We start from the raw sequence: 14,904 nt of genomic DNA, 5'->3' as shown, positions 1-14,904 counted from the left end.
TATGAAGGAGATCGAAGTTTCTCTTGTATGCGAGATTGTAATTTCAAAACTTCCACCCTAAGTCCAAAAAAACTGCCTCGAGCCTCCTTAAGATAAATTACTTGCTTGGTATTCTTTACTTGCCTGGCCTACTAACTTCACTTGCTTGGGGTACTTTTACTTGCTTGGTGTACTTTACTTGCTTGGTGCACTTTAGTTGCTTCGCATTCTCTTACTTTATTTGTTTGTTGTACTTTACTTGCTTGGTGTACTTTTATCCTTGCTTGGTGTACTTTACCTGCTTGGTGTAACGGGGGTTGTCAACTCTAAGAAGACCAGTTTTGGGAGACTGGGAAAAGCAGTTCCGGGAATTTGAAGCTATTGCCGGGAATCGGGAGAATGGACAAATTAACCAGGAAACTAAAAATGATTTAGACACAGCACAGAAAAATTGTGGGAAATTCAAGACAGTTTTTTTTTAGGGTGCCTTTCAGTTTCTGGTTTGAAAATACATGATCGCGTAAAGCAGTAAAAACTGTGGTAAGATTCATGTGCTTTTTTCACATGTTGTTCATGTGGTTTCGGTCATGCACTTGGAAATTGCCAAAATCAATGTGACAGCAATTCCTTCAGTATACAGGGTCGCGTTTACATGGGTGAGGGGGATACTCCCGATAGAGTATGGTTTTTAAGGTTATTTGGCTTGAATGGGGTACAAATTTTGCTACAGTCGAACCTCTCCTTGTGGAGAACTCTCTTACATGGGCACCTCTCCATTACGGACAGTTTCAACGGACACTAATTAGATCTTGACCCAAAAGACCAATTTGAATTTCACATAAAATTAATCTTTTCAGTATGCACACTACAGTGGTGACTGAGCTAGAGACGATAAGCGGAGTGATTCTCATTCAGTTAATCCAAACTGCTAAGTTATTGACGACAATTAGCTACGTATCATGTTTTCCCAAAGTCAATTTTGGTGAATTCCTGGAACATGTACAATGACATTCGAATCATAATTATTGCACAATTTATATTAAAATTTCTAAATACATGAAATTTCAAACCAACAAGAATCCCAATATTGCAAATTTTAAAAACCAATTAACTGCTTGTTATGAACCTGGTTTATTTATGGCCTTAGCTTCCACGAGTCTCCTGTAGCTCAGTGGTAGAACATCTGAACTAGTAATCGTAAAGTCTTAGGTTCGACTCCTGGATAGGAGCACTCAAATTTTTTTCTGAATCTGTCTGTTTCATTCTCATTTATTCACCAAGATTAAAATATTCCATCACATTTATTCCATTGCGCATATATGCCACACATGACATTCCAATCCTAGCAGTATGCAGGATGTTTGTCCCATGAACCTAGTTAAATGGCTTTTAAGCTCCCAGTGGAAATCAATAACAATTATGTATATAGCTGAAAAAAATATAAATAAAAATAAATAAAAATTGTTATCACAACCATTCTGGTATTTGGCGTTCACAACATTCACTTTATTCAATAACAGAATTTTATCTGGAGATGTTGAGTGTAAAGGTCTATATCACAAAGACATACACACCACTGTACAACTGCAGTGAAGCGATCAAGAAGTCTTTGTTCATTAACAAACTTGTGACAATTGAGACTACAAATATTATTACAGACTGTACATGTAAAATATCTGCATTCTGCACACATTTAAGTTGTGTTTTTTGTTTTGGAGTTTAAACTCAGTAAGCTAGTGCATTATTAGTTGGGAGTAGATTACAACACTTAATTGTGGCACCAATTGGCCACCCCTGCAAGAAACCCAGGCAAGGGAGAGCACATTTTAAGGTTCCGTTTTGAAAGTGCTAAATCACAGCAAACATTTGTGAATTTAATAGCAAGTACCCCTTTGGTCCTCTTAACAGGGTATAATCCTTCAATAAATAACCACAACTCAGATCCTTCACTTATTTATTTATTTATTTATTTATTTGTTTAAGGAAACGAATCATGCTTTGTTTGACAGTTGTAGAACCACAAATTACGTGAGGAAGAAAGGTCATTGATAAGCTAAAACGCACATCACATCACTTTGTCAAATTGATGCTTAAACGCAGCTGGAAAATTCAAAAAAAGATTAAGGGTTTGATTGTCAACTTTTACTAAACGTTTTCATTCAGGAAAGCTTTTTGCCTGTAATTCTTTTCTTTTTTTTTTTTTTTTTTTTTTTGGGGGGGGGGGGGGGGGGAATTACCTCACCAGGAAAGAAAATGTGAGTCACTGCCATGTGTGTGATCATTACATTTTCGTAGCGCAATTTCCGGCATAATGATAAGTGGCATTTAATGTACTGTCAAATTGAAGCTTCAACATCCCCCCACTCCACTCCCCCACAGGCATACCCCAGGCATTTGACCCCTTTGCCTTCCCGGGGGGTGAGGAATTTGATCCCCATGCATAAGGGGTGGGGAATTTGAACCCTAGCCTTGATGTCATGTGACGTGTCTCGCTGCTTGCAAGAGGCATGATAAGTCATGACGGAGGTCGACATGTCAATTTTGTCTGATTTTAAAGGGAAGGATTGTGGCTTCATAAGGCGCTGCTGTGCACAAGATACAATTTATATTAAAAGCTTAAATAATCTGGGTTTAGTCTACAATGTTTGACATGTTGCACTCGAATTTCAAGTATGTTCACAGTGTTTTCTCAGTTTTTATTACATTGGATGCAAATCATTTGCTGTAAATTTATACTTTGGTTCGAGAACTGAAGGCATTTCTGGCATTCTAAATTCGTCCATGTGGGTGTGAAACTTGAGATACCAAGTGCAAACACTGGCGGTATCCTCGATTTTGTTGTTACTTTAGAACTGAGCAATTTCGATCTCCATATAATATTGTATATTGCTTAAAAACTATAAAATAGAATGGCTTATTTCCTTGGGGTGGGGGCATTTGAACAGCTATTTGGCTCGGGGAGGGGGGAATTTGAACACTTAATTGTCCAAAAATTCAAATGCCCCAGGGATTGCCCCGGGGGGGAATGTTAAAGCTTTAATTTGACTGGTACATAACACTAGGGAATACGGAAACAACATCGCGCTATCTTTGTCACTCAAACTATTCCATTACCTAGGACAGTTTTGCAAAGCATACAATAGGAATAAATGAAGGGGTGTGTGGAAATATAAGGCCCTAAGTAACTTTTGATGTAAGGTCAAATTCTCCTTTTGTTTTACAAGTGAAAACAATGAAATTTGGAAGGAGAATCTAGTTTTTTTATCAGAAGTCACTTAGGGCTTTTTTCCAGGCACCCCTTCAAATGATGCCACATCAAGCATCCCACGAAAATTCCATTAGGGGCATCTTGTTTATGCTGTGTTTACACTTGGGCATTTACCGAGGTAAACATTTACTGACTAGAACCTTGGTACATTTGTACAGTGTTTATACTTGCTGAAGCAACCGAAATAAACCTGTCATCAATCAAAACCACGATCAAATCGAATTGGCGGCAAATTCTAAAATCCATGCATAAAATGCCCACGTTTATAAGAGAAGCTGTGGCTATTGTAGTGCTCGCGTTGTTTTTTTCTTGTTCTTGAGCTGCAGACTCAGGTCTCAAGATTTCGGCAGCTCTTACTTTTGCAGCACCTCAAGAGATCGAGGCAAAAGCAATTGATTTTGTTTCAAATTGCTCTTCGAAAGACAAAGTGTGCTAGACGTGCCTGGTCATGGCCAAGACTAGTGAAACTATGAAGATGTGTAAATAGCTTAGTTTTATATATTTTGATTATTGATTTTTAGTATATACATTTGTAAATAGTCTGTAATTTTTTTCTCTACGCAATTCAGTTTATACTGCCATGTAGTGTCTTAATAAACGTATCTATCCATCTATCTATCTATCTATCCAAGAAACTAATTCTGGCTTGAAACTCTTTAACGCAGAAAAAAACATGAAAATGAAGTCACGAAAACGTGATCGAATGAGACTGATGCAATCTGGACGCCACGGGACGTGAAATGCAAGCGGATATATCTGTCATCTCAACCTTGGTTACCGACCTTAACCATGCCTGATCACAGGGCTAATCAAACTTTTACCTTGGTTAACTTTCTATTTTCTCGGGCGGCGTTTACACACGCAAAATATTTACCTAGGTAAGTAAACTCCAACACCTCGGTAAAACGCTCACAAGGGTAAACACAGCAAAGGAACTAGAAGGATGATCTCAGCAAGCTTGTGAGCTTTTCAGGGGAGATCACCCTTGGTTCTATTGGTTTTGCAGAAAACATACACAATAAAGGTGGCCATCTTAAGGATAAAGCAGATACATAACAGACCTAAATATACAACATTTACAAGTACAAGAGTTGCAACAGATTTTATATGTCACTATAACTTTCTGCTTATGATCAAGTTGATTACAACTTTGTCTATGATGTTTTTAGCACTAGCGTTGATAGAATCACCACCACGTACTTACTTGTGCAATACACAAAACAGCAAACGGCAAATTCAAACTTAGACTGTTCGCAGTCCCCTATTTTTCCGTGGGATTTTCGAGACTCGTACGAAGCGTACTGCTGCCATCTTAGTTTGCAACCCAGGCGAGCGCAACCTGGGGAGAGTGACCCCCAAGTGTACGAATCTCACGAATCTCGAAAATCCCACGAACTCGGACGAACTCGAAAGACAACACCAACAAATCCCGACTCAAAACGCGCAAGACTGGGGTCGAGTTTTAACTCGGTTGTGCCTGTCTTACCAGCACATTTTTCATAGTGGTGTTCCCTTCAACTTTATACTTATCTGACAAGATTACCATTTTTTATCAATATACTCTGTCGGTTTTTCATAACTACACCACATCCCACTGGAAAACTTACCAATAATCGCACAACCCCAAGAAGTACTGTCCTGGATGGAAGGTGTGCAGACCTATCAGTTAGGCTGAAATTAAACACCCAGTAGGAGCCCTGACAGGCAATAAATTTGCTGAAACCAGGCAAAACAGCGGGCATAAATTGTTGTGAGATACCTGGAATAAGAAAAAAAAAAGATCTTTCAGTGTGAGGGGCATATCATCAAGGGGCCAAAGAAAGGAAATTTTAAAAACCAAGGGGCTCTCTCCTCCAAAGCCTGCTTTCGCACTCGAGCGGAGACCAATAAAGGACTGGGTAGAGTGAGATAATGTGGAGCAAGAGAGACTACGGGGTAATATACCCTGGCATCAGTCATGGAAAGGTAATTACCAGAGTCAATCGTCCTGGTACACCTGCAGGCAAAGCAACCTGGGGAGCCATCCTGGTGCGTCCCCAAGCAAAAGCAAGCCCTAAGCCCGGTAGATAGACAGTAGGAAAAAAATACAAGTTCTCCCAACACAAGTCAAACTGTATGAAGGAAGAGAGGCCACAGTTGCCACAGAGTTGCAGGACTTGCAGAGAAACAGATCGAGTGGAATACTTTCCTATACCTCAATGTATTGAATTTTGATGTAGGCAGAAACACCTTGAGGAAGTTTTTGGAATATTAAGGAATCCCACAGACATTTATAAACATCAAAAAATGTTAGCAATAGATTATTGGGCTATGAGGGCAACCACGAAAAGACTGCGGACAGAAGGAACGGAATTCAGTAGAAACAGTAGACTGTGGATGCTATAGACTGTGCTAGTGACACTGCCCTTCTGTTTCACGTAAAAAAAGCCGCAGGATAAACTGACGTTTCCTCTGTCATCCACTTCCAACAAGCTTAAAAGTCAACTGAGGAAACCTCGTTTTTGGAGTTGGTGAGTGTGTGCAGGGATGAAGATGCCAAAATAGAGGATTAAAAAAGCTAGGGTCCCCTTGAACGAAATATGACCATCAAAGATGGTATCGACGGAAAACGAAGTTTGCAATATTCAGTTCTAATGTGAGGTCTGTCCTCCTGTCAACTCTGTGGATCTGAGATATGGAGAACGACCAAAGCCTTGCAAGGGAGAGCTTAAACGTTTGAAAACCAGGCTCACCTGCATACAATGAACAAACTTGGTAAAGGAGGAGGATCTGTGGACAATAACAAACAAACTGTTGGTAGAGACAGAAATCAAGAGGAGGAAGTGGGCTTGAACTGGATATACGTTATAAAAGCCTCAAAATAACACTACTAGGTAATTCATTGAAATGTAAGGGAAGAGCATGAGAGGTTTTCCAAAGAGTATCTGGAAGTGGGATGTTGAGGTAGAGAGGAGAACACTGGGCCACATCTAAAGTACTTTAGAGTGCGGCTTCCACAGAATCGAGCCAGATGGAGGAGAGACTAAATCATTGACGGCCTATGATCCACAGAGGAGCCAAGGGCTTGAGCTTTTAAAAATAGAAAAATGACATGGAGTTGTCCATTGCTATTGAGTTACACTAATTACTGATAAAACTTTTTAAACTCATAATTATCGTACTTGTCACACGAGTGCCTTTATTTACGCAATATATACATGAAGAACAAGAAGAACAAGAAGAGTATGCTACTTCCTTGTGGGTCAGTTGAAATTCCATGTTAATTGTCATCCTGATAGTGCCTTTACTGATATTTAGTACAATGAAGGCATTGGATACTGCGCGATCATACATCAGTTATTGCCTGCTTCTCTTTCAAAATAACAGTTTTGACTGTTTATGTAAAGGTCATCACAGTTTTAACTCCACTTCCTGCACCACCAATGTAGTATTAATTCGACTGAGAGATTCACGTTTTCGTCTACATTGCTTGGAAATAATGATCCTCGTCCTCGTAAAAAGGCCTCAAATGATTACTTTTCTATCTAGTATAAAGTAACAGACTTATAACGGCACTTGTTGTCGTACTTTCAAGAATAATTATGTGAACTTTTTACTTGAAAAACAAAGACAAATTTATCATTTTAACCATAGTTATGAGTTTGTATATCGTAATCTACTTTTTTAGCGTATCTATCAATTTATGCATTTGTTGTTGTTCTTTTTTTGGGGGGAAGGGGTTGGGGGTCTTTGCTGATTTATCCGTCGTTATTGATTTTAGTCTTGAGGGCTACAAGTTTATTACTATTAGGCACTATTATGTATTGTCCTCGCTTAATAAAGACTCTACTTCTACTACTGCTGCTGCCGCTGCTGTTGCTTCTACTCCTACTACAACTTAAGACTAATTTCAAAGCTTAGATAGTAGCCGCCTGAAATCGAGCGTTATCCCATCGTCAGAGCGAATCCTTTAGGATCAGTTTAGTTTCCTTGTCTTTCCATCCTGGTAGCGCATGACTCTGTGGCCAGATATGTCAATGTTCAAAATAGTCAGGAAAAGATGTTATTCCAATGATAGAATTGTCATCATCTTGGTTGTATACCACCTTCACACTGTACAATTCTGTAATTTTAAATCCACTTGTTTCGTCTCGCACATTTTTGAAAACACAGTATATTCCAACACAAGTATTGAAGCGATACACAGCTTCGATACGTCCTTTCTTGTTCAGACGCTTTCTTCCGAACCTTACAGTTTGTTTTAGCAAATGAAGTAGCTTATCCTTTTCGTACACCCAATAGACTTTACCATCAGGCGTCGTTTTCGGTGTCAGAAAACACGTTACAGGCTTCAAATCAGGATGGCTTTCTTTGTTTCTACGTGCACACGTTTTCAGTAGCGACTGAACACTTTCTTCTGTATTCTGCTGAGGAATATGAGAAGCGTCTTTCAGGTGTTGTAGAAAAATTTCAAGGTTTAAGAGAGAAATTTCGTTGGCCATATTTGGCTGAGGCAAATAATTGATCTGCAAGACACTGACAAATCGCGATATTTTGCGATAACTGAGTTCAATAATTGTTTTATCATTCGATCGCTGACGAGTTTGTTTTCGGGAAGCGGTATAAATCGCTGCCTTTTCAAGAGTCTGTCATTTTTGCACAAGAGCAATTCAGTACGCATGAGCAGAATTTTATTTTGCAAAATCACGTGGTTTGCGCTCGGCTCTCGGCCAATGGAAAGGAAGAAAAAATGCATGGAATGATAAATACAGCTATTATTCAACACATAGTTGCACTGCCCAAAAATTAGTGCAACAAAGGTGAAATTAAAATGATTGACAGGTACGCAAATTTGCAAATCGGCTGTCTCGAAACAAAATGGCGAACAGGTTTGAAGAGATCTAGAGTAACAGCATTTTAATTCGAAGTTTAAAGGAAAATGCAAAGAAACTCAACAAAGCACAACCAACAGGCTAAACGTTTGGAGGTCTTGGACAGCACTTGTAAAAGGGCTACGACCAAAATATTGAAAACTATGAACCGGAGGCAGTCAACAAAATTCTCGAGGATTTCCACGCGACAGTGCGTAAAGAGCATGGCAGTCTTCGCACTGCAATTGAACGTTACCTAAGAAGGTAAGGTTACAAATACTCCACAATTAGAAACCGAGAGTAAAAAGGTTCGAAGCAAGTTCTTGAAGGTAAAGCTCGACTACTGCGACAACAAGGTTAGCTTAAAGTCAAGCGGCCGAACAAGTCTTGGAAGTCTGGCAAACACTAAATAAAATAAGCTGTGGAAAAGCAAAACGCTTTGAAGCACAAGTCCTGGTACAAACGGTTTGGTAGCTCCTGACTCAATATTTTGGCGTAGAGCATCATGTTGAAGATTTCCATGTCGGCTTGGATGAAAACAAACGTTGAATTCAATGAGAACCAGACTAAAACACGCCAGTCTGGACTGTCTGCAAAGCCCCGGCTCCTGAAATCCAGTCAGTTCGAAAACATGCCGAGGACGGTGATTGACTTCAGACTTCTTTTATTCTTTTAACATTGACTTAAAATTATGCTTTGTGGTTTGAAAACTTGCTCTTTTTAGAGTGATGGTATTTTTAGCATGTTTTCCGTATGTATGAACATGTATGTCAATCAAGCTTGTCAATTGAAACCAATCAAAGACATGTAGGCGGAGCATTAGCTGACGGACAAGAAATCAACAAAAGCTCATTTAAAATTTTTGTATATATATTATTAACAAGTAATCACATGATTTTTCTCGTGCAATTTGGAATAAATAAGCACTTTGAAAATTTTAAAAGACCACATATTGCAGCTCGTGCAATTTTGTTAGTCTTTTAAAATTTTACTCGTGCTTATTTATTCCAAATTGCACTCGGAATCATGTGATTACCTATACAAACACTAAGAAGGCAACCAAGTTTGCTGTTAGGAATTGTAATGGTTAGTGCAAAAACGATTGCTTACCTTTCTGTTTACGAACTGGTAAATTAAAGTTCAGCAAAAACGTTTGATGTATTTTTCGCTAGACTTTTGGATTTTCCCGTAATCTGGGGCTCAGAAATTACAAACAGTACACAATGTGTTTCCTAAGGTTGGTTCTCACAACCGAGCTCGCACTGAAGTGCCTCCAATCTTGCGGAATATCGCCTGACTTTACCCAACTCGACCGTATCAGGCGATATTTCGGGCGATTTCGCAGGATAATTGTTTAAATATATGTATATGATATACAGTGGCGGTTTGTGGTTATAAGTCATGAGTATTGCAACAGTGCATCAGCGTAGACACGTCAACAGAGGTATCCTCAAGTGACAGAACCTTAAGTAGCGCTTCGTGTAGTTTTTTCTTAAAGTTATGTTTGGATAGTTTCCGAAAGGTGGAACACTATTCCATATTTTAGCTCCAATTCTGGAAAAGGAATTTTAAACGAAAAATGGAATTTTGAACAAAAATGCTAGCTGACCTTCTTTTGCATTTTTAAAGACATATTTGTTCCTTCGAAAACAGAAGGAATTCGTTTTCCAGTGTTACGAAATTTTGAACTGATATTTTGCCGAAGAGTTAGAAGGCTGAGATTTTCTTTACGACTAAATCCTATTTTCCGAGGCGATTAAGGCCATCCTATTTATTTTTTCTTAGCCGCGAAGAGGTGCATAGTTTACTTCTTAAACATCCAGTTGAATAAAATATTCATTTTTGTTTTGGTTAAGCCGAACCTGTAAACAAAAATTCTTAAATCAAATAATGTTTTCGTCACTACAGCTCATTATTGGTTTCTTGGAATACCATGCAGCCGATACAACAATGTCTTTGTCTTTAAAGTAAACTACGAAAAACTCTCTCTGTTGTGAAGAAGTGTTCTTTACATCTCTATCGAAAATGAAAAGTGTAAACTTTAGTAGTCTTGGTAATATCATGTACGGTTCATACTGAATTAAATAATACTTCTCTACGGGTAATAAATACCTTTTAGTACCTCGTCAGAACCTCGAATGGTAACTGATCTTGTCTTTAGAAATAACAATTTGTTTTAGGGAAGGTTTTCAACTGCTTCCTACAAATCGCCTCTATATTGTTTTTTTTTTCTTCTTCAAAGTAAACTATGAACACGAAAATATTTGTCACTATTCATTTTAGAAATTCCTCAGTATCTGCTTGACAATGAAGTACGTCTTTCAAAATATAGAAAAGGTTTCCGTTTATTGCTCCTTGGATAACGATCGTCTGAAATGATTTATTTAAACTTTTATTGTATTTTCGATCATTTTTACAAAACAACTGCACCATGAAGATAAGCATTCGCGATGTATTCGTGTTTCATCATTATAACCCCACCATTGGCTATTTTCTGTTTCATGGTTTCCCTTGCAATAAATCTTCAGGTCTGCTTTTAACATCTCTATACCTTTTGTGAATCTGCAGTTCAATTACATTTATCTAAGAAAAATCGTCCTCTCTTGTATCAGCGAAAACTATTTTTTTCACTTTTCTTTTAGAGATTTCTGGTTAAACCTACTGGAGAAAATATTTTTGAAACTTGAGATGCAGGTGCCAAAACAGACACAACAATTAAGTGGGATAAATTAAAACTGTTCCTGAATGTGAATTCACCATGAAGTTACAAAGTTTCGACAAAACTACATTTGGTAAAACTATATTTAAATCCACTTTCTAATTTGTTCTACGAATTAATTTTAACCATTGCAAAATGTGTTAATTTGTGTAATCGTTATTCAGGTTTATTTTCTCAAACACAGATATCTTTATTGATTTTTGTCCAGCCTCTTCCTCAGACATTCCCTCACACGTCCCATATCATACTGCCGAACGTATAAAAAGCAGTTGAAATTCTGTAAAAATAAGGTAGTTTTTATTGAGGCAAAAATTAAACAACTTTTGAATTTTGTGGTTTGTTTCTTCCTTTTCCTAAGCCACACACTACACTTATAATGTAAATAAAAAATTGACCCTGAGTAATACCTGAAACTCACAAGTTTTCGAACAAGGTCAAATGCAGATCATATAATAAGTAGGTAAGAATTTCTGCAAAGTAATTTAAACATTTTACTCTCACTCCAAAAACCCTTAAATTATTTACGTACCTGAGGGTAAGTGCTTCGATATACAGTGTTTCTTCATGTTGCCTAGTTTCAGGGACTGAAGCACGTCAGTTCGAAGAACCTGAAAAAACCATAAATTAGCAAACTATTGAAATATACCCTTCCGATAACAGAATGTCGGAATATTCATATACCTTAAGGTTACTGCCATGTTTCGCGAGTGCCTTCAGGGAAATCTAGCGTACGCCCGCTGCTTTCGATAAAACCACGGAAAACTATACATCACTGTAAAGCTGATAAATTGGAGTTTGCGAAAATATCAATGTTGTTTTATTTTGTTGGATACATAAGCGCTCAGAGGCCTGCATACTCAATACTAGCGACGTGTATGGTGGCCCACAACTGCCATAGCTGTTTTTCTTGTTTTTTGTAGATTTTTTCCTTAAAAATAGTTTTACTTTATAAAAATAAATAAACTTAAGTTACGATTGATTTAATATTAAATGAAATAAACACAAACATTACCGACAGTCAACTTAAAATAAAACAAGAATTAAATTAAATTTAACTTAACATGAAATAAAAGTTAAATTAAAACCGATTTGAAATCAAATTGAAAGCAAATAAAACAAGAATTAAAATTAAATTTAACTTAAAATGAAATAAAAATAAAATTAAAACCGATTTGAAATCAAATTGAAAGCAAATTCAAAATGAATCTCACCTCATTTCTTTTCAAAACAAAACTAAAAATTCCCTTGGCCCAGAGCTGCCATAGACCAGCATGCTTTGCGAAATTATTTCAGAAATTGAAAATGGCGGACAAGGGATGGAAAGCGTTTCAAGCTGAAATGAAACGAAAGAGAGCAGGTACACATGCAGGTAAAGGCAAAGACGACAAGAACTGTAAGGAGGAACTAACTGTGCAACGTTTAAGTTCCGAAGTTGCTGGTAAACAGCAAAAGTACAGTAGAATCGGCCCAAGAGAGTTTGTCGATTTCAGTGGAAGAGAGCTGACCATCGCTAACATCAAGGAAGCATGCACAAGCCATTTCGCATCAAAGATTGGAGTAGGTATGGTATGTGATATACTGGCCGGTGAACAAGGTCCCTCGTGTAGCACAGTAAAACAAATACCAGACACTAAATTAATCCATGTTCGCTTTATTGATGAAACTGAGGTCGAAATTGAAGGTAGAAGTGGCGACACCCAAGATACTCACCGTGAGCAAACGTTTCTGAATCTTGCAGACACTTTGACAGACTTTTTTGTATGTCAGGTTTTGAGGTGTTGGCCCACTTTGATTCTAAGTCCCTTAATTCAAGTTTGTTGTGTTTGACTGGTTTCCTAATGAACTCTAAGGTTAAGGCCCGTTTATGTAATATCAGTAAAAGTTGATCTTTATTGATTAGCTACAGATAGCAATCTTTAAATATCTAAGTGGCTATAAAAGGCCTAGTTTATCCGTGTTGAGGGTGTTTGGTTAAGTAATGCATTACTGACATAACTCATATTAACATTGCAATGTTTGTTGTTTCTTATACTTCTATTTCTTTTTTTAATGCAAATTAAAAGGCAATGTTGGTTAAACTGTTTGAGAGAATTTCCTTTTTAAATACTTGTATGCTTCAGCGCATTCTGCTGGTTCTACATGCTGCTCAACAGGCATAGGTATAATTCTGCAACATTTAGTCCTGAACTCAGGTTCAAGAAAGTCATCATCTATTTCTAAAACCCCTGAGTGTTGAGCAACCTCTTTCAACTGTTCCTCTGTGACTGGCAAGCCTGTAATAGTCAGAAACAAAATCAAACAACAAGGTAAGTCATAAAGTTTTCTTTCCTCCCCCCCCCAAAAAAAAACAAAAAAAAAGATGAAAAACAATAACAACATTCAAGAAGGGAATGGATGTTTACCACACTCTACTAGCCCGTACTCTCCAGGAAAGTTGTATATGTGGTCAGGAATTCCATCAGGTAGCAGTGTTCTTTTGTGTGCGGATCCTGTGACTGTTCCACACAGTTTCTTGAAATACATCAAGTTGGTGTTGGAGAACAGGAATTAGTAAGTATGATAAAAGTTTCCTGTAGGGGAGAGGAAGTTAAGAGTATATAAATGTATAAAACTCAAAAGGAATTCTGCACAGTATTTTTAATTAACTACGTTATACATAGTCAAGCAGACATGATATCAACTAATTCTCAGTTCATAATAATTTACATGTACCTGTTTACTTCATCATGTGGATTATAATATCCTTCACCCTTTAGCTCTGCTAGTTGTTCTTTAAAATACTTCTCCAGGCGTTCATGAAGTTCCTTCCACCACCGTTCTATCTATTCGTTGAAAAATAATAATTATGGGTAAAAGCTTTAAAAACTTCGACTCACGTGTAATTTCATTTTTTCTGAAATAATCACATACCTGGTTTGAAGTTGATGGCCCATATATGACGGTGTCAAAAGGATTCATGTCACCATGGTTTTGTCGAAGGTACGAGTGCATTGTCGCCTTAATTCCAGTCTCGGTTCCTTTGTCGTTTCTGATGTGAGACGCAATTGTTCCTGTTTCATACAAGTGCTCTAAATACCAGCGCGCGATCCTTTTTGGATCCGAGTTTCCAGTCCAAATCTTGAGCCAAAGAATTTTTCTGCTGGCTGTGTCAATAGAGCCGTAAATAGCTAAAGGAAACGTACTGTTCTGGTAACCCATGAGCTTGTCATGACCATCCATCGAGTGCACCCAGTTGGTTCCCTTTGTTGAGAAATGACCTTTAGTTGTCCTCTTCTTTACAATTGGACATCGAGTTTGAAGCCCTTCCGGGTCAAGATCAAACATTACGGCATGTACCAAATTCCTTGGAACGTTTAGCAGATATTCTTGCCTTATCTTGTTGTGCATGGCTCGGTAGCCCAAAAGTTTACCTGGCCCATCAAGTTCTTTTCGAACTGCGATTGTCACTTCCTCAACCGTGACATCAGTATCCGTATAGCGAATATCAAAATGGCGCATACGTCGATCAAGGGTTCGTAAGCTCCAAGCGTATTCACCAAAATCTCGTTCCATAAAGTTTAGAATCTCGTCTCTTTTGAGGTCTTGGCGAACATACTTTTCAAGATCTTGCTTTAAGCGGAGACCCGCATTGCGGATTCGGGCCGCCATTTCTAAATTTCTGAAATAATTTCGCAAAGCATGCTGGTCTATGGCAGCTCTGGGCCAAGGGAATTTTTAGTTTTGTTTTGAAAAGAAATGAGGTGAGATTCATTTTGAATTTGCTTTCAATTTGATTTCAAATCGGTTTTAATTTTATTTTTATTTCATTTTAAGTTAAATTTAATTTTAATTCTTGTTTTATTTGCTTTCAATTTGATTTCAAATCGGTTTTAATTTAACTTTTATTTCATGTTAAGTTAAATTTAATTTAATTCTTGTTTTATTTTAAGTTGACTGTCGGTAATGTTTGTGTTTATTTCATTTAATATTAAATCAATCGTAACTTAAGTTTATTTATTTTTATAAAGTAAAACTATTTTTAAGGAAAAAATCTACAAAAAACAAGAAAAACAGCTATGGCAGTTGTGGGCCACCATACATCCCTTTCT

At 37.6% G+C, this 14,904-nt stretch overlaps 1 pseudogene across 1 annotated transcript; it reads right to left on the bottom strand.

Moving 5' to 3' along the window:
• Positions 1-12,853: 12,853 nt before the first annotated feature.
• LOC146457604 (uncharacterized) lies at positions 12,854-14,464 on the bottom strand (annotated as a pseudogene). Its single transcript, XR_014858424.1, has 4 exons — positions 13,727-14,464; positions 13,529-13,638; positions 13,219-13,386; positions 12,854-13,089 (listed from the first exon to the last, which is right to left on the bottom strand). The product of XR_014858424.1 is annotated as an uncharacterized LOC146457604 (transcript).
• Positions 14,465-14,904: the final 440 nt, after the last annotated feature.

This window comes from Pavona decussata, unplaced genomic scaffold (genome assembly GCF_977016875.1).
Source record: "Pavona decussata unplaced genomic scaffold, jaPavDecu1.1 SCAFFOLD_238, whole genome shotgun sequence".
In the NCBI taxonomy this organism is placed as follows: Eukaryota; Metazoa; Cnidaria; class Anthozoa; order Scleractinia; family Agariciidae; genus Pavona; species Pavona decussata.
The sequence above is the reverse complement of the archived record's forward strand: the minus strand, read 5'-3'. Positions and strand labels throughout refer to the sequence as shown.